Source organism: Phyllostomus discolor, chromosome 2 (genome assembly GCF_004126475.2).
Source record: "Phyllostomus discolor isolate MPI-MPIP mPhyDis1 chromosome 2, mPhyDis1.pri.v3, whole genome shotgun sequence".
In the NCBI taxonomy this organism is placed as follows: domain Eukaryota; kingdom Metazoa; phylum Chordata; class Mammalia; order Chiroptera; family Phyllostomidae; genus Phyllostomus; species Phyllostomus discolor.
Genome location: NC_040904.2, coordinates 93,808,127 through 93,835,690, shown reverse-complemented (window position 1 = coordinate 93,835,690; position 27,564 = coordinate 93,808,127). Strand labels below are relative to the sequence as shown.

The 27,564-nt window shown below is 43.2% G+C and overlaps 1 long non-coding RNA gene and 1 pseudogene across 1 annotated transcript; both read left to right on the top strand.

The window, feature by feature from the left end:
• Positions 1–239: 239 nt before the first annotated feature.
• Positions 240–5,439, top strand: LOC118498894. The gene is made up of 3 exons (XR_004901388.1): positions 240–252; positions 707–710; positions 5,354–5,439. It is a non-coding gene; the product is annotated as an uncharacterized LOC118498894 (long non-coding RNA).
• Positions 3,454–5,052, top strand: LOC114489385 (annotated as a pseudogene).
• Positions 5,440–27,564: the final 22,125 nt, after the last annotated feature.

The window sequence follows — 27,564 nt, the reverse complement described above, 5'->3', positions numbered from 1 at the left end:
CAATGAAAGTGACTCATGGTTATAAATTCCTCAGGAGAAAGGTATCCTTCCTAGCATCCCGAGGCTAGGACAGACTGTTGTATTTATGGGGCTTTCCTTGAAGGGCACTTTTCATCCCCTATTTTCTTGTCCCACCAAGGATATCATCTTTTAGGAGTACCACCTTTAAGCAAGAATCTTTGACCCCATTTCCCACCTTGTTGGCACCTTGAGATCCGTTTTCTTTCTCCCAAATGTAGTTTTCTCTGAGTTGTGCTTTCTTGTCATTTTTGGCCTCTAGGAATTTTCCTTTCTTGCCAATACAACTATGCATTTCTTAAATATATAATTTTTCCAATTTTACATTCTTTTTAGGTGCATTGCACCAGAAAGATATTTTTAATATCTAGCATTCCATATTGCCAGAAATAGAACTTCTATTTTTCATTTAGTTAGCTATATTAGGTTTCTGCAGTCTTTAGAATTTATCAAACAGTAAATTTTACCAAAAAAAAAAGACAGACATAGGCTTGGCAACTTTTTATTGCATAAAATAATAGAAATGAACAAACAAACAAAAATCTAACTACCTCCTACCAACACTATCATTCCATAGTAGAATGTTGAAAAAACAGATCATGACTTTAGTTTGTATTTTGCTGACATTGGTGACAACGTTGTCATACACTATCTCTGGTCCATGGACTGGCATTTGGAAACCACTAAGCTGTGTCATGTCATGAATCTTCCTCTATCTGAACATATACTCACTTTGAAATCTATTAACCAGAAATTTCAACTGCCAACTGACATAATGCCATTAAATTACTTGTTTGCAACTAAGCAAATAACTTCCAATTTATAAAAGAAAGAGAGCATGAGATGTCAAGTCAAAATCTTAAGTCCTGCCTCCGTTCAGGAAAGTCCCTTAGCCTCTTAGCCTCAGTTTCTTCATTAGTGACAATGCATTACTCATGTGGGTACTTTGAGAACTAATAGGAGAAGTGTTCACTGGGGTTACTAATTTCTCTATTATCCTCCTCCCTTGCAAAATCCAAACTGAATCCCCCCAAAAGGAGTACATGGCGAACTCCAAACAATAGGACTTTCTTTTCAATATAGGTCTAGAATGGGAAATGTGTTCCATTAGATCCTTTGATTCCTATCATGAAGGAAGAAGTGAGGGCCAGCTAAGGCTTCTGGGAGAATAAAAGGTACTGGCAAGAGAGATAAACCTGACAAAATTTAAGCTTCACAGAAGCTAGGACTTTGTTCATGGTTGCCTCCCCAGTACTCATAACAGTGCTTGGCACACGATCAATGTTCAGTAACTGAATGAAGAATAAGAAAACAAAGCAGAGCCCTAGAACAAAATAAGTCACAACAAAACGACGACCCAAATTACCCAACAGGAGCAGAAATGCTGTGTTCCACTTCACAGTCTTCCCCGATCTCTCCTGGGTGCCCTCTGCTTCCCATCGTCCCAACATGCAGTGCTTCTCCCCAGCAAGTCCACACAGTCCCAGAGACCAAACCTGGCTTTGAGAGAACACAGGCAAAATTTAAAAATCAATATGTTGAACCACCTTTTCAGAGTCCTTGCCATCTGTACACAAGCCTGGCATAAGTGAGCACGTGCACAGTGCTCAGTGCTGGCTCTGAAGGCCCACACAAGCATCAATCAACTGTGTACCAAGAGAATGGTCAGCTAAAAGCTATGAATAACACCATTAACATTCATCGAGCATTTTCATTATGCCGGGCTCTATACTAATGGCCTTTTATGGATTACCTCATTTAATTCTCAGAGCAACCCACCCAGACAGGTACTATTTTTATCCCCGTTTTATAGAAGCTTAGAAAAGGTGAAATAGCTCATTGGGGGGTCACAATGCTAATACTCTTGTCTGCAAAATTCATGTGCTTAAAGCACTATGTGTAATACAGATTTTATACCACTTCTAAGTCTTTGGCATGGGCTACATGTAACCATATCCGTATTGTAGGGTGACTTTTCTTTTCAAAAAACATGTTTGTTGATTTCAGAGAGAGAGGAAGGAAGAGAGAAACATTGATCAATTGCCTCCCATACATGCCCCAACCAGGGATCAAACCCACAACCTACATATGTGTCCTGATTGGGAATCAAACCCCCACCCTCTTGGTGTATGGGATGATGCTCCAACCAACTGAGCCACACTGGTCAGGGCATGATGTTACTTTTCTTAAATAAATCTATTCTCTTTGATTTTCTTATACTAGGATATCAAATTGAAAAGATAAATACGGGAAAAGAAAACCAAGTCTAAAAGTGAAAATAGAGTTTGAAGTGACCTAGAGTAAAAAGAAAAAGAACAAAACTGTTCCCCTTTATCATACTGTCTTTTTTTCTTCCTCTAAACATCTTTGTCCTGTCCCTTTCTCTTTGTTACCACCGCCCTCATCCTCTGACTTGCTACCTTCACTGCAGCTGCAGAGGCTCCTACCCGATCTCTCTACATCTACTCTGAACACCCTCCAATCCTAGTGATCCTTCAAGAAAGAAATAAAGCATGGATGTTTTTAAAATTGTAGAGCAACTTTTAAAAGCTGATCTGTGTTCAGTCTCCCACCTAAAACCCTTTGCAATGGCTTCACTTTTCCCTCAGAGGAAAGCAAAAGCCTATGATGGGGCCCTCATGGCCCAGCTTGTCCGACCCTTACCCATTCCCCAGCCACACTGCCTCTGGTTACTTCCACTTCGGCCTCAGGGCTGCTGCACGCGCTGTTCTCTCACCTGAGACGCTCTTCCATTACTTCTGCATCTGAGGCAGTCTGACTCCTCTTTCAGAATGCTTGCCATTATGTCACTATGCAGGGCACACCCTTGCCTGCTGCGCATCAAGACACGTGGTTCAGTGCGTGAGAAAAGGAGTGAATCCGTGGTGGTCCATACACCAGTTTTCCTTCTGAACCCTCCTGAATGATGGTGCTGGAGCTCTTCCACCTCCTGCCTCTGCCATGATTGGCTCAGGGTCTGGATTAGACTGGGCCTGCAGGTGGATGTTACAGCTTAGGTTTGTATGACTTCAGGCTGTCACGGCTGGGATTATTCTTGGAAACTCATCCAGAACCAGTTCTTCCAGCCCTCAAATAATTTTTGTAGCCACTTAACATCTGGTAATATTTCTGCTGAAATTCACTAGAGCGACTTCTGTTGTATGAAGCTGAATCCAACCATACAAGGCTCAAAGAGAGAGCCGTGAGCCTCTGGGGCTCTGGGCGTAGACCTGTTCAGTCTACCCAGAGGCCAGTCCTTAAATTGCTGCCTCTAATTGCCTTTTTCTGTAACCCTGTTTACTGACCGGCTTCTTCTTTGTCTGTCCCAAGAGTCAGTTTATGGACTCTCCCAAAGAACTCCTCACTGCCCCTACTTCTTAAGCCATAAAAAAAGTTTAAGGTGGTTGGCTTGCCCAGAAGTGGTCCCAGCTGAGAGGGTGAGCAGAGTGGCGGTGAGACTGTTGGGGACAGAGTAGTGTAGGCCTAGTCTGGTCAAGCAGCAAGGCGTGATGCGAGGAAGAAAAAAGATCCTCCATGGTCTTCTGATTTGCAGGTTAAGGCTACCTCTCCAGATAGTCTGACAGCTACGTCACCAGTTCCCAAGGGCATTTGCACCACCTGTGGAAAACATCAGGTCCGTGTGCACCAGATGGTCTTGACAGCTCATCCCACCCACCACATAATTTGCTGCATCAGCAGACTCTGAAGGCAAACCACTGAGTTTCTTTTCATTACCAAGTAGATATAATACCCTGGCAACAAAACAGAGGACACAAGTGTCTCCTCACAATATCATAACCAGTTGAGACCACGGTGAGAAAATCAGCTTGCCTGGATGAGGACCCTTTCTCTTCTTGGGTAGCCAGGATTTAAAGGAGAGACTCTGACCTGTGCCACTGGGAATTGACGAACACTTTTATACACTGAACTGACCCTGAGAACTGAGATATCTTCTTTGTAAGTGAAGAATATACAACATGATCTGGAAGAACTGCACAATGGTGCAAGCCAGAGGCAAAAGGTGTGTGTGGCGGACTCAGAAACAGGCAAGTTAATCTTGTTGAATGGATTTTTCAGCTTTTGTTTGTGTTTGCCAGTGTTAGTGTTTTGCAGGCTTAATTTGTTACCTTATTCTGGTTCTTTCTCCTGCTCTATTCTAATGGGACCCAGAAATCCCTCTCCTGACCCTTTATCAGAATCAGAAAGTGAGGAAGAAGAAAGTGCTAACTACCTAAATGAGAGTTCCAGGAAAGAGTATGATTCCTCTGAAGAACAGGACCTGGTGGTGCCCAAACTAACACCTCTTGAGAGTCTTAGCCGGCAGGTTAAGTGCCTTTTAAAATACTCAACAACTTTGCCCTGGCTGGTGTGGCTCAGTGGGCTGAGTGCCAGCCTGTGAACCAAAGAGTCACTGGTTTGATTCCCAGTCAGGGCACATGTCTGGGTTGTGGGCCAGATCCCCAGTAGGGGGTGCACAAGGGGCAACCACATATTGATGTTTCTCTCCCTCTGCTTTTCCCTTTCCCTCCCTCCCTCTAAAAATAAATAAATGAAACAAAAAGATATTAAAAATATAAAATATTCAACAACTTGGAAACCTTTAAATCCTAATTCATGGTTACATAATGCTAAACTTTTAGATCCAAGCACACCAGTCCGTGTACTTCAAGAGATAGGTCTAAGACTCTCCCATTGCTCCCATTGTGTACTCAAACTGGAACCAGTTCCTGAATGACCACCTCTGGCTTCTTGTGGAACCCCCACCTCAAAAGCCCCTGACAAGTCCCAGCTTTTCTAGAGATTATGTCACTCCGAATGGAACACTGCAATTTTCCACCAAATGGTTAAGCCGAACCTTGAGTATAGCCACTCCCATAACTGAATACCTAAAACAGATCCCTCATTCATGCCTTCTGGTTTTTGCTGTGGCTGCTTAACTAGAACAGTAAGGAAACAACCCACACTGAACCCATCAACAGTACTTACACCGACTTCCGAAAGGCAGTTAACAAACTCTTAACTGCATCCATTTGAATGGTGGATCTTTATAGTGAAACATGATATCTATTGTGTTGCTGACTGAGAAAGCAGTACAAAGTCACACAGCCCAGAGTGAAAAGGGAATGCGCCCTCAACCAACTGCCCTTCCCTGACAAGCCAAGTATGCCGAGTATACCAAGTGCTGGATATATATCCCAGAGGCCTGTGACTCAGCTGCAGAGAATGTGTGAGCTTTCCCTTTGGTAGACCCTGTGGATACAATGAGAACTTCAGTGGAGAATTAGTCAAAGGGGACCATATCGCAAAAGACAAATGAACTATTCTCCACATGCAGTTCTCTCCTCCATTTACTCTGCCTATCTGAATGGACCCTAACTAGATATCTAATTATTAATGGGAAGGAAAAGGTAAGCTGCTACCCCTTTTGCTACCCATCCTTCACAACAGTCGCTGTGGAAAGTGCAAAGTCATCTGGTCCCAATAACACCTTCCTGAGTGTAGTCTTCTTGGGCACTCATTTATTAGGAAGGTAGTTGAATTAAATTGAATAACTAGGCAGAAGAACATGGTGGGAGTATGGTTTATGTCCTAGCTTTTATTGGCTAGGTCTACACGTGGTACACTTTAGGGGTCCCTATTTGTAGGGGAGAAAGTGCAGTTTCAAACCTAGCTCATACTATTCCGGACCTATTTATAGTACCTGCCATTACAGCATGAACATCTTATAAGTTCCCACCAGGCTCTCTCTAGCTCAGTTGACCTGTAAGGTGATACCTGGGGATTAAACAGACACCTTTTCTATAGGGCATATATTTCCTGCATTTTAGCACCCAGACTTAAGTCAAGAGGTAGAATATGAAAACATATCCCAAAAGACCAAGGGGGAAGGATTATTAAGAAGGCATTTATGTTTTCAACACTACCTACTAATGGGTTAAAGTATTTCAGTCCGTATGCTTCCTGGGGCCGTACTTCTTGCACTTTCCCCATCTACCACAAACTTTCCAGGATCACTTCTAACTCTAAAGAACCTTTCTACAGAAAACCTCAGCCTAATACAACCTGAAGTTAGAGTTTTTTAGTATCACTGTTTTTCTACACAGAGTAGCTTTAGATGTATCTGAGCAAGGAAAGGTACATACTGTTGTAAATCAGTCGTGCAGTGTTTATTTAGTTGAGTCAAAATGTAGAAGTCAACACAAAGCACATGAGACCATTGGACCTTTTCCCACACCCACAATGAAGAGTGAAACCTGAAAAAAAAGGCTGAAGCTACTTCTATCAGTCACTTCAAATGTAAACAGCTCGCCTTCTTATACGGCCCATACACTCTGCACAGCACACTGCAGTGTATATAGCTTGTCACGTTGTGTTAGACGTAACTGTTTACTTCTAACTCCCGCTAGACTGTATCTGCATCAGAATGAGGTCAAGGTGAGCCTATTTTGTGCAGCATTGATTCCTAGTGTTTCACATTATGCCCGGCATGTAGTAGATGCTCAACAAATAGTTCTAGAATTTGTTAATGAATACATAAATGTCTGATGTTAGTGTGGTACTTCTTGCTGAATCCCAGGGTCTTTCCCCAACTCCTCTGACTGAATTCTCAGCCAGCCAACAAAACACTGCTACAGGGAGAGAGAAAATTGCCAAAAGTTCACTGCTTGAATAAATAAACTCTTCTTAATTTGGTCAATCATATAAAAATTTCATAGTCTCACACTTCTTCTTGGGAATGTCAAAATTCTATAAAGGAAGTTATTGTGTAACCTCTGCAAAGCACTTTCCTCAAGTTATGGTTGTCTTTGTCTTGAAACTGAATATATCTCAATATTGTCTGTTGAGGTATAATTGTGATGAGATTTCTGAAAGGCAAAATAAAGTTCCTTGACCACATCACAGTTCTCGTTGGCAGCTCCTTGTCTTAAAGATGGGCACTCACAGATCTTCTTTCATACCCATGGTCCTGCTTGCAGCAAACAACACACACATGAATAGAAAAGTGGTGTCAAAAAAACGACCTTGAACACCTGTGTGTGTTTGTTTGCTTTTGGCATTTCATTCAACTGCTAGCTACGAATTAATTCTCCCAGTCAAAAGAAATTTCTCCCTCTTCTGTTGCACAATACTACTTCCTTTTCCTTTATTCTGTAATTATAGCATATAGCACTTCTTCTCTTATATTGCAGAATCAAGTTCCCCAGCAGCCTTGTTTAGGAGCTGCTACACCATTTGTTCAAGGCTGGAGGAGAACAACAAACTTTCATTATGATGAGTGTTCTAGAGGTTAAGTGGCTTCTCTCACTAGATACAAGACTAGTTCTCATACACCAGGCTCGAAACACTTGCATTCAAATTTACATGACAGCAGTGTCATAAATGATATTCCTTACATGCATATAAGGTGTAAGTCTGCTACACTGTTAGTCAACAGGTGCATCTCTGAATACCTGAATCAGAATCACCCAGGGCTGTGATTCATTAATCCATGCAGACTCAGGCTCCATGGCAGTAGAGCTGCTGAATCAGAGATCCCGCCTGGAAGAGAGGACTCAGTAACACAAAATACATGCTGGGACCCCATCTATTTGGTAGTCCTCTATGTTTTCAACTGCAGGCCTCACATCGTTACATGTTGTTCAATAGATTGTTGTTATTGCTGCTGCTTTGAAATTATTTTGCCCATCGAAGTTTGAGGGGGACTGCTGATTAGCGATACAACACATCACCACAGGAGATATAAGGATACATAATAAAATCAAATAATAAATTAATTAAGTATTAATAAGAGAGAGAAATGTGAACAAAATATTACGAAGGGCTGACATAGAGATAATTCTGCATAGAAGTCTCTAGAAAGACATAGAGCAGATTATTGTTGAACTGGGTCATTCAGAATGCCCTGGAAATAGCCAGTCAGAGAAGTGATGCAGAAAACTCTGGGCTGGGCGAGCATGAGCTGGTTTGGAGAGGCAAATAAGTCTTGTGTTCCCGAGATGAGCAAGTCTGTCATGATAGCTCACGGGGCCTGGGGTGGAGAGTAGAGGTGGGATGGGGGAAACTGGGAGAGGTAGGTTGGCTGTAATGACCAAGACCAGGCTGTGAGGCCCCTTGGCCATATGCACTCACCCCTGTATTCTCAGAGCTGGAAGCCATCTCAAGAGGCACACTGGCACAGCCGTGGTCTGACCCAGTGAAAAAACGGGTTGCTCTCAGACACAGAGCTTCCACACACTCGCTCGCTTTGAAGTGTGTAGTGGTCCTTCCATTCCCCCCAGGTGAGCATTTTCAGTTACTTAGAGGCCTTTCTGTTACATTAACCAGTCAGCTCAGAGAGCCAAACACACTGGACTTGTCTGACTTATGATTTATCTGAAAAGGAATCCTGAGTGGGGCTATGAGTTATTTTCAGTGACCACAGCTTTACGGCCCAACAGTAAATTCTGAGAAACTGTGGGCAGAGCCCAGCTCCCAGTGTCTGATCATTTGTTCAAGCTTCAGAATGAAGAAAGTTGAGGAGAGATTCCGTGACAGGTTCAGCCTGACCACGTTTGCTAAGGGGATTGCAGATCTTGGAGACAAGGGCAGGCTCCCTCTGTCCCTGCCTCTCAGTAGAGCGGGGTGAGGGCAGGCTTCCTGCTGGCACAGTCAGACTTCAGTCCCAGAAATCAAAGCAAGAGTGAAGTCTGCAGTGGGGAGGAAAGCCTTGCTGGGCCACAAGAAAGGTGGGCAGTAACCCAAACCAAAGAGTTACTCTGGACCTTTCCCTGAGGTTCTATGAGAGAGAAAAAGTGCCCTGGACAAGGTCTGGCCACTACTCTCATCTCATCGACCTGTTTCTGCCTCCAACTGGGTCTTGTCCCTCCAGTCTCACGTGCAAATAGCACAGCACAGCCCTTTGCTCAGCATCAGCCTGTCCAGCTCTGCCCCTGAGCTTGCTGCGCTCTGCTATTCGGAGGCCCACACTCAGCAGTAATAACCAGTGCTTCCTAAATTCTGACCTTTACACTGAGGGTCTGCTTAACCCTCCCAGCACCGCATGGGGCTCATTCTGTAATGAAACCAGGGCACAAACAGGAAACAGTGGCACAGAGAGGTGCCATCACCCAGCCCCTGTGGTGCCTGCTGCAGAGCAGCAGGCCTGGGACGTGCACCCAGGCAGGCCCACTCCAGCCCCACACCCACCTGCCTGGCCTCTGCACCACACTCCTTCTCAGGCAGAAGTGAAGCTTGATCATAAAGGCAACTCAGGTTCCGTGAGAAATTTGAAAACAATATAGAAAAGACACAAAAAGGAAAACAAAAACCACCTACCATTCCACCACTTCCACATTTCGGCAAGTGTATAAAGGAAAAACTGGAAATTCCTTCATATTTCTAACTTTGGCTCTCAAAAGTATCCTTTTCCTTTAATGTTTACACACATGCGTATATATGCACATACAGTGTTATCTTAAGAAATAATGTCTGTTTCCACTTGCACAATACGGTTACTTTGGTGCATTGCTTTATCATTTAATATGACATCTCCTTTAATGACTGTGTAGTTATCCACTGTCTGCTGGACAATAATCTATTCAACCAGTGTTACAACAAATATCCTAGTCCATGTATCTTTATGTACCCATGCTAGTAGTTCTGTAAGACATATTTCAGTGACTCAGAGCATATGCATTTTTCACTTTTCCAGTTGTCAAATCACCCAGTGGATTTTAACTCTTTCTGATGGCAAAAGGGGTGCTGCTGGTAATGCATCTACATTAAGTAATGAAAGTCACATGTAACTTACTTAAGCATGATGGTATACAGCACTGAGTAAGTGATATAAAAGGGGTTCCTCACGTACATCTCAAACTCTTTCTCCCTAAGAAACTGGAGAAATACCTTGCTTGTTGTGGGTAAGAAAATGTCTCTCTTTCTTGCCCCTCTGGGATTCTCCCCTCTGCTGGGCGCTGAGGAGAATTGCGTCCAGGATCTATGTTCCTTGTATATGTGACTTTGTTCATGATTTTCTGAAAATGGACATTCTCGTTCAAAATAGTTTTTTTCATTCATAAATTTTATTTTTTTATTCTTAGGAACAGTGAAAGAGTCTCAATATGCTAGAAGCAAGCAACACTGAGCACAATTTTTAATTTTTTGAAATAGATTCTTATATTTTATTAAACAACACTATTCAGAACATACTTCAAATACCAGATCTTCGTGAATAGCTCTCCTCAAATGGCTGCTCCCTCCAATACCTTCAGCAAAACACTTTCTGCTGATTTTTCTGGTTGTCTGGCCTGCCCCTCTGCTCCTGGGCTGCCGAACTTAATGGCTCCATGTGCTCTGCTCAGTGCAGGGAGGGCAGAGTCGCTGATTTTGTTTCTGGTTTTGTTTTTGTTTTTGTTTTTAAGAGTACCTTCCAGATTGAGATGGTCCCAGTCAAACCCTTCAACTTCCCTCCTGACTTCTGGCACCCACTCCCACTCGCTGTCCTTCCAGCCAAAGGGCCCATTTCCTCAGGGACCCTCTGCTGTCAGCCATACCCAGAATGCCCACTTTTTAGATCAACAGAACCCCCCTCCTTGACCCGGCCCTCCTTGTATTAACTGCTCATCCACGGGAGAGACAGTGTAGCCAAATGCAGAGGAGGTGGGGCTTTGGAATCAGGAACAGGGGCATTCAAACCTGACTCTTAACCCTGGTGTCTGAGTGATCTTAAGCAAGGCATTGAACCTCTCTGGGCCTCAATTTCCTCCATTATACAATGGGGGTAATGAAAAAAAAATAAACTCACAGGGCTGTTGAAAGAACCTGGTATACGGTGCCTGGCACATACAGAGGTAATAATTTGTGACTATTCTTGATACCACTCCACAGCCAAACTTCCCAAGGGAGACGTTACTAGTAATGTCATATAAAATTGTTTCAGATTTGGGAATTTTATCAAGTTTCTTTCATACACGAGCTTGGGAAGAGGCTCTGCCTCTTCAGCTTCAGCCTTAGTGTCAGTCCCCCTCTGCGGGCGGCCTGTGTGCAAGCAGGCCACTCACACAGCCCTTCCAGGAAGGGTGGCATCCCCAAGGAGGAACAGGCAGGAGCTGCAATCTTTAAGGACTTGCTCGGGTAGGAGAGCTCTCTCTGCCAGCCCCTCTATTCGAGACCTGGCATCAGGAAGTGGCCCAGCTGAGGCCAGGCAGCAGGCCGGCAAGCTGGTGGGCAGGCATATTCTGGGGAAGGACACTCAGACTGTCGTCCCTCGTATGGTGGCTCCCAACCAGAGGCGGTTAGGACCTGTGTGGGGTCTGTGTAGTAGTGCCTGTGAGGAGAGAGGCCGCTGACATCTCATAGGCTGGGGCCCCAGGCGCCATAGATTTGGCATTGCCTGGGACAGCTGCACCCAGTAAGAAAGGTCCCCCCCCCCGCCCCTCCCCCCCGGCCAAATGCCAATGACACTCCTTTGGAGAACCATCTGTAGGGCTTGGACCTCGACGAGTCATTATTATTGTTTCCCAACCTGGTAAACTGGGCTGGAGCATAGATGAGCTACCGGGTGCCCTTTGCCCCTATGAATGAGGGCTGGGTTACAACGACAGACGTCCCAGGCCATGCCTCCTTCCCGAGCACCAACCACATCGGCGCTCACCTGGCTGCCCATGCAGAGCAGGCAGAAGGCAAAAGCATACCGTCTAGTCAATAAAGCTTTGAGGTCAAACCCCTAGGAAGTACCTTGCTGGTAAACTGCTATTTGGCATCTTGCCTACAAGCTTATGCCCAAAGAAAAGCCGACTCAAGGTAAAAAATCATTCCACTTAACCTCGGGTCTCCCAAGGGGGATATAACCCACTGCTCCATGGCCCGGTGGTGGCACTGATTCTCCCGCAACTCTGCTCCCATCCCCGGAGGACGGAGTGTGCCAAATATGGACAGCCTCTGAGTCTTATCAGAAAGACCCCCAAAATAATAAATAATTAATGATCAACACTTTCTGACTGATTGCTATGTGCCAGGATCTATGCTAACACTTTATATACACTATCTCACTTAATACCAAGTGACTTAAAATCAAGCCCACATGAGAAAAAAAGCAATTCCATTCAAACTAATGCAGTCCCTCGGCCTCTGCGGGTGAGTCACTCTGGGCCTGCTGCACTCCCAGAATCCCTCGGGTGTCTCGCGGCTAGAATCCTGAGCTGGGGGCTCACCCACACAGGGAGACAGGGAGGATTTGTCTCTCACGTGCCTTCTGCCATTAACAGAGACAAATCCAGGTATTGTCATTACAGTAATGGCCTCTGAGACTAAGAGGAGTTAAATAGAAAGTCAGCGAATGTCAAATATCTTGAAAAATCTATTTATTATGAAGTCACCTTCTAATGTGTTCGAAGGAAACAATAACATCCATTTTCACTCCAGACACTGCACTCTATGGTAAATAATATCACGAGGTGGCTCTATCCTCTAAGTCCCCAGAAACTGTTTCTAATTATTGTCAGAGGCACATCAATTACCAATAGAGCCTCCAGGCAGCCCTCGATGTGGCTCTGATTAGAAACATGTTTTACTTCCATTTCTTCCGTCAAGCCCCTCAGCCCTGTGCATATTAATTGCTCTGTCCTGGCCACGGGCCTGCTTTCCTCGCCCTCCTCTCTGAACCATGTGGCCTCTCAGGGCTAAGTCGGCATCTTTGTTTGGCCTTGGCCCTGCACCTCACCCTCTTTGACAAGCAACTAGCACCTGCCAAGGGGCTCAGTCTCCCTTCAAAAATACTGGGGCTCTGGAACAGATATTTGATAAATGGATATTTGATAAAACTGCTTCAATTTAAAAAGAAAGAGAGAAAAAAGAAAAAGAGAGAGAGGGAGGGGAAAGGCAGGGAGGGAGGGAGGGAGGGAGGGAGGAAGAAAAATGAAAAGCCTCAACTGGGTGGCTCAGTTGGTTGGAGCATTGTCCCATATGTCAAAACGTTGTGGTTTCCATCCCTGGTCAGGGCACATACCTAGGTAGTAGGTTTGATCCCTGGTCTGGGAGCTTAAGGGGGGCAACCAATTGATGTTTCTCTCTCACATCAATGTTTCTCAAACTCTCTGTCTCTCTCCCCACTGCCTCCTTCTCTCTCTAAATGCAATGAAAAAATGTCCTCGGGCAAGAATAAAACAGAAAACATTCTGGGTCAGGTACTATGATAAGCACACTGCACACATATCTCTGAATCTTCCAGACAGACACTGTGAGGGAGGTATGATCATTCACTCCATTTTATGTTTAGGAAAACTGAGGCACAAGGAGCTTAAGTAATTCTCTCAGAATCACATAACTAAGGAACAGAGAACCAACAGCCACACAAGTAGAGTCTGTCTTTGCTCCCAATTCCTGCCCCCCTCCTCCGCCCCGAGTCCTTGGGCTCAGGGGGTAAGTTGGGTTTCTCCCTCCCTGTCCCTCCCTGTTCTCATTACTGACTTCCGAGTCCCTCCCACTCATTCCTTTAAGATTTTGGTTTAGGTGGACCCTTTCCAAAGCTACATCTATTATGATTCTCGGTTCTTTCAGCTAGACTTCCTGGAGTTGGGTTCTAGGGAGCACCCTCCTGGCCAACTACAACACGAAGGGTTGTACCTGCCGTACAGAGAAATGCCCCCCCAATGACTTCACCCCCTCTCTTTGGTTCTGCCCTACCTCAGTAGCCATCCCACGCTGCTGCCCTGCCTAGATGTCACCAACAACCACGACTGCAGCTGCGCTGTTTCGACATCTCCCTCTCCAACCACCTCCCCCTGCCTTTGCAGCTCACCTTCTCTAGTCGTCCAGCTCCAGCAATTCATGGGCCACACCAGGACCTACAAACCATTGTTCTTGGCAAGTTTTTATTGTTCCTCATTCTTTCCTTGCCTCCTGCCCGCCTTACCCAACTGAGATCTGCGGGCCATCATTGTGTTATGCTGTGTGTATACCTTCAGCTGCCTCAGCCCACTCTCCCTTCATTTCTCTCTGCCTCCAAAACCCTACATCTCCTCCAAACCATCAACCCTCACTGCATGCCCACAGCTGGACAGTTAAGCAAGACTGAAGAAAACAACCAATTAAATGTAATTGTTTGTTTATTTATATTTGTCTCCCTTTGGTGGAACCTAAGTCACAAAAGAGATTGAGCTGCTCCTTCCTCAACATCTAGAACAGTGCAGGATCATAGTGGGCACTCCCCTCAAACGTACTTCGAATGAATGAATTTGCGATTGGAAGCCGCGCTGTCTGACTCCAGGGACCTCGAGTCAGAGTGGTCGAAGAGGGACATCCTTGTCACGGAGGACTCTCAGAACTATTTGAGAATTTGAAAAATTGGCATTCTTGCCTAGTAAGCACAGAATCAGAAAAACAAAAGTTGTGTATCATAACCTTATTTTTGCCTCCTCTCTAGTGGGCTGAGAAACCCCATTTTTACATCTGTGTTGCTATGAGATGAAAAACGCCCCTGTATCCTGAGAACATGCGGTTTGACCTGACTCGTAATTGCATCCGCAGATCATTATAGGTTTCATATCAGTCTTTTATTTCTTTTTTTTTTTTTTTTTTTTTTTTTTTTTTATTTCAATCATTGTTCAAGTACAGTTTTCTGCCCCCTACTCCCGTTTCAGCCCCTCCACCCAACCCTCCCCCCTTCCCCCCATTACCCCCCACCCTTAGTTTTTGTCCATGTGTCCTCCAAATTTGTTCCTGTAATCCCTACCCATTCCCCCCTGAAATTCCCTCTTCTCTCCCCTCTGGCCACTGTCAGACTATCCCCTATTTCAGTGTCTTTGGTTATATTTTGCTAGTTTTTTGTTTTGTTTTGTTTTGTTGTTTAGATTCCTGTTAAAGGTGATATCATGTGGTATTTGTCTTTCACTGCCTGGCTTGTTTCACTTAGCATAATGCTTTCCAGCTCCATCCATGCTGTTGCAAAGGGTATGAGCTCCTTCTTTCTTTCTGCTGTATAGAATTCCATTGTGTAAATGTACCATAGTTTTTTGATCCATTCATTTACTGATGGGCATCTAGGTTGCTTCCAGCACCTAGCTATTGTAAATTGTGCTGCTATGAACATCGGGGTGCAAAGGTTCTTTTGTATTGGTGTTTTAGTGTTCTTAGGATAGAGTCCCAGCAATGGAATTGCTGGGTCAAAAGGCAGATCCATTTTTAGTTTTCTGAGGAAGTTCCAAACTGCTTTCCATAATGGTTGTACCAGTCTGCAGTCCCACCAACAGTGCACTAGGGACCCCGTTTCTCCACATCCTCTCCAACACTTGTTATTTGTTGCTTTGTTTATGATGGCCATTCTGACTGGTGTGAAGTGGTATCTCATTGTGGTTTTAATTTGCATCTCTCTGATGGCTAGCGATATTGAACATCGCTTCATGTGTCTTTGGATTTTCTGTATGTCCTCCTTGGAGAATTGTCTGTTCAAGTCCTTTGCCCATTTTTTAATTGGGTTACTTGTCTTCTTAGAGTGGAGTCGCGTAAGTTCTTTATATATTTTGGAGATTAAACCCTTGTCTGAGGTATCATTAGCAAATATGTTTTCCCATACAGTTGGTTCTCTTTTTATTTTGATACTGTTTTCCTTAGCTGTGCAAAAGCTTTTAATTTTGATGAGGTCCCATTTGTTTATTCTTTCCTTTATGTCCCTTGCTCTAGGAGACAAGTCAGTAAAAAAGTTTCTGCGTGAAATATCTGAGATTTTCCTACCTACGTTCTCTTCTAGGACTTTAATGGTGTCACGCTTTATATTTAAGTCTTTTATCCACCTTGAATCTATTTTTGTATAAGGTGTAAGTTGGTGCTCGAGTTTCATTTTTTTGCACGTAGCTGTCCAGTTCTCCCAACACCATTTGTTGAAGAGGCTATTTTTATTCCATTTTATGTTGCTGCTTCCTTTGTCAAATATTAATTGACCGTAGAGGCTTGGGTTTATTTCTGGGCTCTCTGTTCTGTTCCATTGGTCCATGTGCCTGTTTTTATGCCAGTACCAGGCTGTTTTGATTACAGTGGCCTTGTAGTATAGTTTAATGTCAGGTATTGTGATTCCTCCTACTTTACTCTTCTTTCTCAAAATTGCAGCAGCTATTCGGGGTCGTTTATGGTTCCATATAAATTGTTGAAGTGTTTGTTATTTCTTTTTTTAATTAACCAATCTCTATTTCAACTGCCATGTTCTCACCCCACCTCCTACCTCTGCCCTGTGGCATTTTCCCCATCCGACCACACCTGTACCCATTCATGGGTAAATCTGCACCCATGCAGGCAGCCAGAGCCATCTTGCCCTGCTTAGTTGAGAAATTTGTAACATTATAATCACACCTGCCATCTGAGCAAAGCTGGACAGAATCAGAGCCCTTACTGAAGTAAGGATGGGCTCTCAGCACTGTTCTATTTTGCATTCACCTAGATATTTGTGCTAGACCTTGCATGAGAAAGAAAAACACTTGTTTCTGACCCCTGTAGCGATCACCTGGTGCCTTGAAGCAGGAAATTTGATTGCCCTCATCTCGGCTGAGTTTCAGCTTTACCAATCACAGAATGACTCAAACCCTTTTTAAAAGCCAGCTGTGACCATTGACTCTGTGGCCTCCTGTGGCGGAGAATTCAGCTGAAAAAAATAATAATGATAAAATAACAAAGGTTATCGAAGCTATTATGCTTCAATTATCAACCCCTTGGGGGCTGGAGAAAATAAAGTAAGTTGGCCGGACCCAGGGAGTTGGGGGTGCACATTTCCCTCCTCCAGAAGCATCTTGCGATGTGCCCCACACCAGTGGTGACTTCCCAGGACAGCTTTCTCCCCGCCGCTCCCCAGCAGCAAGAGCATGCTGACACACAAGCTGATGAGCAGCACTGAAACTTATTGAGCGTGTCCTTCCTGCTTCGAACCTCCTGGCCTGTCCTCCCCTGTTGTCACCCAGCTCTTGCTCATTCGCTCACCACTCACACTAATCTACCAAATGATCAAATTAAAACTCCACTGACTCACCCCCACACAGTTCTGCATGAGGACTGGTCAAGGATGTGCGTTAACTATTACTAGATTCTAATCTATTCTTTTCAACCGGCTCGCTGCCTGGCTCGCTCGCACTCTCTCCCTCCCTCGCTCTCATTTTTCAAAAAATAAATAAATGAATTCTGGGTTGGCTGAAGATTTCAGCGCAGTGACTGCTGTGCAGCTGGATCCCACTGAAGCCGGTGCTGGCTCTCTGGGGAGTAGCATGAAATGCTGGTTTTCAAAACCTGAGCAGCGTGTAAATGGCAGCTAAAAAGGAAATGCAGACTGGTGCTGAGTGTTAATTGTCTCTTCCTCCTTTCCTCACATACTTCAGAGAACGTGTGGTGGCAGAAGACAGGAGAGCGGGCCTGCCCCCTCGTGGGGTGGGCTTTCTTTCTTTCAAGCTGGACCGAGAGAATAACACCTGGAGTCTAAGTCAAAACATAGAACGGGATTTTGTTTTATTTTTTTTCCTTTTTCCTTTTTCAAGTTCTCATCTGATGAAAGCCAGAGAGGTGGCACCGAGCTTGTAATGAAAGTAAGATTCTGCTGAGAATGAGTCAATGAGATGTGACACGGAAAGGGGAAGCAGGGTGTCTTTGGTTTGAAATGACAGGCGATAAACCACGGGGGTGCCTGGTGAGATTTTAGTCCATAACTAGGTAGCAACCTGTCAAATACAGGCCCCTTAAATGCATCACAAGAATTCTCACTTGAGATGATTTCAATTCCAGCTCTGCCTGAGTGAGTGTGGGAGTGTATGAAAGCACGCATAGCAAACAGAACTGAATGCCCCAAAACACCACCATGTCCTGTTAAGGGCACAGCAGGAATCCCATCGGGGCAAGGGCTCGAATTCCCTCTGTTATCTTCCTGCTTAGGCAGAGACAAGCTCTTGCGACCACATCCCAGGCTTGGGGCCATTTGTTTTCATCCCTGACCACACATGTTAGCTTTCTCCCAGGATGGCAATCAGGCAGAATCTTGATTGACTGTATTTTTTGGTATGTGTTTTGTCTGAATGAAGTGGGGTTATTTGAATGTATGCAGCTTTGAATAAGATGAGGAAATAGAAAAGCAACTGAGAAAATTGACTATCAATTGGCAGGAGAAAAGAAGGATCTGGAACTTTTTCTTTAATCATAAAATCCCTGGGCCCCACCTGAGCCCTCGAACCCTGGTCCTGTGGCCTTCCTGTTTCTCCACACATTTCTGAAAAGAAATGCTGTTGCTGAGTGCCAACTCCATTCTAGCTCGTCAGCTGGAGACAAAGATGAGCAATCACAAATGAAAGCAAGTCACTGCCTGCATCCACTCTCTCCTGCGTGATCAGGAATATGCAGGCAAGCTGGTCCCCACCCTTGTACTTCACATACACGACCAAGAAGCGTGTGTAGCCACACTTTCCAAAGAAATGGCCCCCTCCTGCCGCTGCCCCAGCTCAGCTGGGTGGGGTGCTCCACACTCCAGCCTTTCCTAGCACCTTTCCTGACCACAGAGTGAGCTCAACCAAGAATGGGAAAACCATTAACTGACCTTGCTCCGAGTCCAAAGTGGACTCACTCAAGCTGCATGTGCGTGAAGGAGGCAAGCAGACAGACAAGGAATGTCTTTTCAAGGAACTGGCAAGAAGGTGGTTGTGGGGTTAGGAGGGTGTTCACCTTGGCTGACACCACCCCTGAAAGAGCTTCCGGGCTAGAAATGGGGCTCAGGCATGGAACAAACTCCTGGGCAGCCAGGCCTCTCTCATTAGAGGCACCTCTTGAGTCTGAGTCCAGTCACCTTCCAGTTACAGTCTGATTTTCCCTATCTATTTTTCTCTCAAAAATGGAGTGACCCCCACATGCAGGTCCCCTAGACAAAATGACTACAGAGTCACCACCAGTACATGGGAGAACTGGTGTTTGCCATCGAAGATGGTGACGTTGGCTAATGGGCTTTCAAGTGTGACTTGGTCTTCTCAGCCCTGTTTGTACTAGGAGTCTGTCCCTTAAAAGGGATCCCAGAGCAGGTGTCTAAACAGAAGTGCAAAGGGATGGGGCTCATGTTTTCTCTCAGCATTAACTTGATTCCAGTGCTAGGTTATATGTGAGCCAACAGGAGTTTCAGGCAAGGTCTCAAAGCTACTTCAATGTCACTGGCTGCCTAGTGAGTGCAGAAGGGAGCTGTTGTCAGAAACATCACCTCTCTTCTGTTGTGTAAGCTGAGGACCTACCGAAGTGGCTCACCTGTAGCCTGGCTGCAATTTGACCACAGCAACCAAGAGAGATGACACCATCACTGCTGCCAGTGCAGGCCTTCCCACAAGTAACTGAAATGAGCCCTCATAAATCAGTTCTCCAAATCTATGGGATAGAAGTTCAAACTGAGATTATTTGGCAGAAGGATGTGATGGAGGGTGGGGGAAGGTTGATTGAGAAGGGACGTGATGTGATGGAAATGTCTCTGGAGTGAGGGAAATGTTCTCTGTCTTGATCAGACAAGGGTTACATGAGCATCTGCATTCGTCAAAACTGAGCAAACTGTACATTTTGCATCTGTTCACTTCAATGTGTGTATACTTTCAGGATGAAAAAGCTACTCTATTTCTTCTAGGCCACAAGAGGGGCAATTCTGCTAGTTCTCACCTCCAGTCTACCTTCTGGTACCACTGAGGAGGAATAGCCCAGCAGTTGCATTCCTGGCTCCCTCTGTGCCATGGCGTACCACAGCAGATCATGCCCAGGCCTTCCATCTAAAGCCTGCATCTGAAACCCTGCCCACCACTCACCAAGCCTGTGAGTTTTGGAAAGCCCCTTGATCTCTCTAAGGCTCTATTTCTACATCTGTAAAATAGAGGGTAGGATCCCTGTCTGCCCTATAAGATCATTGAAAGAAACAAAAAATAATGTTTTATAAACTGGAAAGAGCTACAGGAATACATGTTGTACACTGTTTCAAAAAGATTATCACATATGTTTAGACATATGGCAGAAATGGACAAGTTTCTTGGTATAGTGTTAAAACTCCAGTTGGACAAGCTGCTTTGAAAGTCTCCATAAACAAGATATAACTAAATAATCATAATAAGTAGTATGAATTTTTACTCCACAGCATCCAAATGTGAATAATGTTGTATCTCCTTATTTCTTTAATCATAACATCTATTCCAAGTTTCCACTGACCTGACAGCAGGAATTTCACTTTCAATCAGTTTGGAGGTATGCTGATCGATTCTAAGCATAGACATTTCTATTGACACTTTCAGATTAATCATGTACTATGAGACTGGAAAATATTGTTCTTTACTCTCTCTACTACCACTCTTGTGACAGGGATGGTAGAGTCAGACTTCACTGCAGTGTTGGCTTCTCTTTTCAGGGTGACACACACACAGTGTTAACACCTAATTTTCAAAAAAATTCATATATATATATCACCATGTATGTTTTTACATAACATTATCAACATCCCCTTCAGCATCTAGAGCCCCCACCTATAAATCGCAATATAAACTGATGGAGGAAAGCAGACTAATGGGTGCAACTCATTTCAAGAAGAATGTGAGGTAAGAAGAAAAACACTGTCCTTAACTCGGGACCATCAGATGCTCTTGGGTTGGATGAGATGAGGTGGGTCAAAACCTGACATGAACAACTCTTAAGGTAACTTGAGTTGAGAGTTGTCTTCAATTATGGTAATGGCTGCCAAGGTTGGAGAAGAAAGAGAGCCCTCAGATTGTCCTAGGGAGAGAACAAAGACCTATGTGTAGGAGGAACAGAAAAACATAGAGAACCTTAAAGTAAAGAAGGTATTTCTAAAAGAAGTTGTCCAAAATGGAATAGGATCTTTCCAAGGGTTATAGAAATTCCTCACTGCTGAAGAACTTCAAGGAGATTGTAATAAGATAAAATAGGTATTGGGCTAGAGTTCTTCTACATTTAATCTAGTTGATTATGATTCTGACACTAGGGAAGAGATTAGAACTGCCAAAGCATCTTCTTGGAATTATCAGGTATGCTTAAATTGCTCTGAGAGAGAGAAGCAACAACACAGAGGAGATTTGGAGCAGGCCCCCAGGGAGAGGGATTTAGACTCTGTTGACTGGACCAGAGGTCCCTTTAGAAGGGTGTCTGGGCATCCCAGGCACTGTTTCTTGAGGGGCTGTGGCTTCCCTGGGCCCAAAGAGAGCTGCTGTCAGCATCCAAAGGTCCAGTTGGATGATCTAAGAAACAAAAGGAGGCTCTAGAGAGCATAACAGGTCCATCCCTGATTTAAGATTTGAGACAGTGATATAAAATTACAGCCAGAAGTGGGTATGCTGATAAAAACAAACAAACAAACAAACAAACAAACAAAAACCCAAGCAGTGGTTCTTAACTGTTTCAGGATCCCTTTGAGAATCTTGAGAAAGTGATAGCAACCTCTCTGCAGGAAAAAAAAAAGTACATTTGCACAAACACACCATCATGCTTAAAATTTCAAGGACTTCTTTAAATCCCCTATAGTTTATTTAAGAACTAGAGGCTCATAATATGAGGCACCATCAATAGTTGTTGCTGTTGATAATATGGTGGTAATGATTGATTAGCTTACTTGTACAGCAATTTTCTCAAAGCCTGAACAACTCTGGTAAATAAACATTGTGGTTGCAATCCAACAAGTTCTAAAGTAGGAAGAAATCATAACCCATTTACCCCTTTCCCTAGTATCTTTTCACCCAATGGCAGAACAAAGAGAAGCCAGGGAAGTAGGTAAAGATGTCTCAGAAGGTAGCTCTTTTGTGCTCCGGTGGAGGCCAGAATGTCAGCCAAACCTAAACCATCACAAAATTGATACACAAGTACATTTTCAGTTTAATATCCACAAGTACAGAGTTTGACTATTGCCACTTGCCAATCAGCAATTCTTTTAGGCTGTCCCAAGCTGCTGTGCCCAAACAAGTCCAGAGACAGTACTGTCTCCATTATCTTCTTTTAAAATACCTTTGTCTGGCATCTAAACCCATTTGAGGTTCTTACCAAAAGAGCAGTAAATATGGCATGTTAGTTATAAGTTGCTGTATAACAAATTACCCCACAACCTAGCAGCTTAAAACAGTAGACATTTATTATCTCACAGTTTTTGTGAATCAAGAATCTGGGCACAGCTTACTCAGAAGCCTGTCTCTCAGGGTCTCTCACAAGCTGCAGTCAAGGTGCTGGCTAGGACTGCAGTCTCATCCAGAGCTTGACTGAGGGAGGAACCACTTCTCGGCTCTTCACATAGCTGTTGGCAGAAATCAACTCCTCTTTATCTTCTGGACCGTAGGCCTCATGTCCTCACTGGCTGCTGCCAGAGGCCTCCTTCAGTTCCTTGCCACATGAGTCTCTCCACCACATAGCTCACAACATGGCAGCTGGCTTCCCTCAGAACGAACAAGCAAGAGAATGAATGAGAACAAACAAAATGGAAGTCACATTTTTTTTTTGCAACCTAATTTCAGAAGTGGTATCACATCTCTTTTGCTGTATTCTACTCATTATAAATGAGTCATTAACATCAGCCCACACCCAAGGGAGGGGATTATATAAGGGTGTGAATACCAGGAGGGGAGCATCATGGGAAGCCATCTTAGAGACTGCCCACCACAAATGTTCAAATTCTGATTCTGTCACTTATTATAGGACCTTAGGTAAGAAGCCCAATCTCTCTCTGCCTTGGTTTTCCTCTGTGAAGTTAGAGTAATAATGCCTAATTTGCAGGGTTGTGATGAAGATGAAAGGTAATGAATATTATCATTCCAATACCTAAAATGAAAAACAGCAACTCAGTGAAGAATGGGCAAAGTACTTGAATAGGTATTTCTCCAAAAAAGATACACAATGGGCAATAAGCACATAAAAAGATGCTTAATATTATTTAGTCATTAGGAAATGCAAATTAAAATCAAAATGAGATATCATTTCATACATACTAATATGGTTATCATTTAAGAAAAAACAGGAAATAAGTGTTGATAAGGATGTGAAGAAAATGGAACCTTTGTATGCTGCTGCTAAGAATGTATATGATGCAGTAGCTATAGAGTTTTACTGTTTCTCAAAAGGTTAAACAGAATTGCCATGTGACCCAGAAATTCTACTCAAAAGAATTGAAAACAGAGACTCAAACAAATACTTGTATGCAATATTCATAACAGCATTATTTGCAATAGCCAAAGGTAGAAATAACCCTTGTCCATTAACAGATAAACACTACAATGTTCTTCATATACATATACGTGCACAATAGAATCAATAGAATATTTTTCAGTCATAAAAAAGAATGAGATTTTCATGGACTTCCAGCCAAGATAGAGGCATAGGTAGATACACTGCACCTTCTCGCACAACCAAAAGAAGGATACCAACAAATTTAAAAACAAGAAACAACCAGAGCTTCCAGAAAAATGAACTGTATGGAAGTCTGACAACCAAGGAGTTAAAGAAGAAACATTCATCCAGACTGGTAGAAGGGATGGAAACGGGCATCCGGGGTAGAGAGGACTCCCAGCAAGGCAGCAGCTGGTGGAGTGGATGGTCCCACATTTGCATGTAGATAAACCAGGAGAAACAATTGGGAAGTGAGACAGACTGCGCAACCCAGAGTTCCAGAGTGGGGAAATAAAGCCTCAAACCTCGGACTGAAAACTCCTGTGGGGGGTGTGGCATCCAGAGAAACTGCCAGCCTCACAGGAGAGTTCATTGGAGAGACCCACAGGGTCCTAGAATGTACACAAACCCACCCACCTGGGAATCAGCACCAGAAGGGCCCAATTTGATTCTGGGTAGTAGAGGAAGTGACTGAAATCCGGCAGAGAGTGAAGCAAGCAGCACTGTTTCCTCTCCGACCCCTCCCCCCCTGACAGCATCACAACACTGTGTTGTGGGTTGCCCCATCCTGGTGAATACCTAAGGCTCCACCCCTCACTACATAACAGGCACACTGAGACCAAAAAAAAAAAAAAATGGCCCAAACAAAAGGATATATCAAAGCTCCAGAAAAAAATACAACTAATTGACAAAGAGATAGCCAGCCTATCAGATGCACAGTTCAAAACATGATAATCAGAAAACTCACAGAATTGGTTGAATATGGTCACAAAATAGAGGAAAAATGAGGCCTATGAAATGTGAAATAAAGGAAAATGTACAGGGAACCAACAGTGGCAGGAAGGTAACCGGGACTGAAATCAATCGTTACTACTCAAGAGGCACGGAGTTTCCACGTGGGATGATAAAAGGGTTTGGGAAACAGAATAGTAGTGATGGTTGCACAACATCATGAATGTAATTAATACCATTGAACTGTATGCCTAAAAATAAGTAAAATGGCCAATTTTATGTAACACATATTTGACAATTTTTTTAAAAGAAGAGAATATAGTATAGTAGCTGGTCAACAAATTGCAGACTTAAATACTTAACCAGCATCAGAGATCACACAGGCAGTAGCTTGGAATGCCTGGGACTATGGCTCCACCAAATCTGGGACGTGAAAGATCTCCTGGGGCAGGGGATGGAGGTCAACTATGTTTCCACTGACAGCTGCTTCCTTGCTTGACTTTTTTGGGGACACTGCATTTTCCACAAGTTCTGGGCTCTAATAATCTGAGAAAGAATGAGGGGAGAGATTGCTATATCCCCTATGATAGTTTGGGGGACGGAAATATGCTCATGGTCTCAGGTGAAACTTACACAAAAGCAAAATTTGCCTTCCTTAGATCATCTTCTTTTCACCTCGGTTCCCTTCAGGATATGAAGTAATTTCACAAAGTGTTCTAAAATTGCCCCGCTGTCTTTCTATAGTGGTTACTTTCCCATGGCAACCACAACCAGTGTTTAAGGGCTCAGGCTTGAAACCAGATGCCCTGGGGTTTGAATCCCAGCTCTGCCATTCTTGAAAGAGTGATCTTGAGCTGATTACCCATTCTTTCTAATGTTTCAGTTTCTTTCTTTGCAAAATGATAATGACAATGCCAAACTTATAAGGTATTGTAAAGTATAAATACAATAATGCCTGTAAATGATTTAGAAAGGTGTCTGGCACATATCATGTCAAAGTCACAATAAATGGCAGCTAATATTATTTTAGAGCACTATAAATTTTCTACTGAAGATTATAAACATCCGTCTGTGGAACTTTAAGTGAGAGAAGGATTATTTACCTCGATTCCAGGTATCTGATGAATAAAATAGACCATTCATTTCTCCATTCAAATATTTGATGGACATGTGATGTGAATGGTATTCTATTGTACTTTATTAAACAATTTTGATTCACATTACTAAGATGTGGGGGTAGGGAAGGGTGGTGTAAATTGCATAATAGTCATGACAGAAGTCACTGTAAGAATTAGATGAAATTCCTAAAACAATTGGTATCTCTCAGGTAGCTTCTAGTGCCCAGATCACCTGTGTTACAAAAGTTTTTGAAAAGCCAGTGTGACTGTGCCAACATCTTTACCTAGGGCACACTGCTTCCTGAGTATGACTAATTATGAAGACAAAGTCTAACCCTGCTTAGAAGGAAATAAGACTCATTTTGGTACTGTTTATTATGATTATTTGATAGCTACGCCAGAAGGCCAAGGGACACCTGTTTGAGTTCAAATTCTGTAACACTCCAACAGACAGCTTTTTCTTTAAGAACATAATAGAGAAAGATGCAGCGTGAACCTATGAACCCTTCTGGGGTATGAGAGCATGCTATGAACCATTACATCCTGGTTCAAATTTCCCCTCTAGGATATGTTAAAATTATTTTAAAAGAACTATTGTAGTAGCCAGTTTCATATCCTGATTGTTTTATATAACTGATTATAATCAAATAATTGCTTTTCTTTTAAAGTATTTCAATACCTTATCCATGCCTCCTTACATCAAAACATTCTAAATTAAAGATATTAGACAACATTTACTGTAGTCTTCAATTCTCACTCTTCAGAGTGCAAAATATACCATATTTTTAGGACTATAAGACACACCAGACCATAAGACACACCTCGGTTTTAGAGGAGGAAAATAGGAAAAACAAAATTTTGAAGCAAAAAATGTGGTAAAATGTTTAATAACCTGTGACCCTGCTCTACTGCCACCCCTCCATAGCGAGCCAGGTAAGCTACACTCAGACTATGAGACACACCCCAATTTTCCTCCCAAATGGGGGGTGTGTCTTATAATCCGAAAAATACGGTACCTTTTCACAACACAAAGAAAACTCTCCTTTTATTTATTTATGCAATGAATTTAAATTCTTTTATTTATTTACTTATTCAACCTTTAGTTATTGGGTGCCTACTATGTACAAAGAAGAAAGCAATAACATATTCTCCCACTACCCATTATAGTAAAAGTGGCAGTGATAATAACAAAGCACAAATGATCATCAAGCTTCCACTTGAATGACTTTAGTGACACTTAACTCACTATATATAAGGGATCAAATTCAGTATTGGCAAACTCTAATTGTTAAAAAGTTATTCATATACTGAGCTGAGTATAGGTGAGTTCTAGTTCCAACATAACATCTGGCATAAGTTGCCCTGCCAGGCAAAAAATTGGGGACACTGCCAAGGCTATTCCGTATCAAATACTGAAAAGATCCCCTTTGGCACAGAGACAAAATTCCCTACAGAGTTTTCTTCTGGCTCCAGCTATTTCTCTACTCCCTTAAGCTTTCAACATCTCTACACTAGTAACACAGATTTACAAAATATGTAAACACTCACATTATACTTTTTCTTCATTTTCAACTTGGAGGTTCAGAAACTAACCACCTTAACCTCTTAAAGAGCCCACTCTATTATTATTTTTTAATTATTTTATTGATTATGCTATTACAGTTGTCCCACTTTATCCCCCTCCACCCAGCACCCCCACTCCCTCAGGCAATCCCCCCACCATTGTTCATGTTCATGGGTCATGTGTATAAATTCTTTGGCTACTCCATTTCCTGGGCTGTACTTTACATCCCCATGGCTATTCTGTAACTACCTATTTGCACTTCTTAATCCCCTCACCTCTTCACCCATTCCCCAATCACATCAAAACGCTCTCTGTATCCATGACTTTGTCTCTGTTCTTCTTGTTTGCTTAGTTTATTTTTTTAGATTCAATTGTTGATAGATATGTATTTATTGCCATTTTATTGTTCAGAATTTTGATCTTTTTTTTCTTAAATAAGTCTCTTTAACATTTCATATGGTAATGGTTTGGTGACAATAGAATGCCCTTACTTTTTTGTTGTCTGGGGAGCTCTTTATCTGCCCCTTGATTCTAATTGATATATTTGCTGGGTAGAGTAATCTTGGCTGTAGGTCCTTGCTCTTCATGACTTTGAATATTTCTGGCCAATCCCTTCCAGCTGGCAAAGTTTCATTTAAGAAATCAGTTGACAGTCATATAGGATTTCCCCAGTAGGTAACTAACTTCTTTTCTCTTGCTGCTTTTAAGATTCTCTATTTATCTTTAACCTTTGGCCTTTTAAGGATTAGAGTGGGCCTCTTTGCATCCATCATAATTGGGACTCTCTGTGCTTCCTGAACT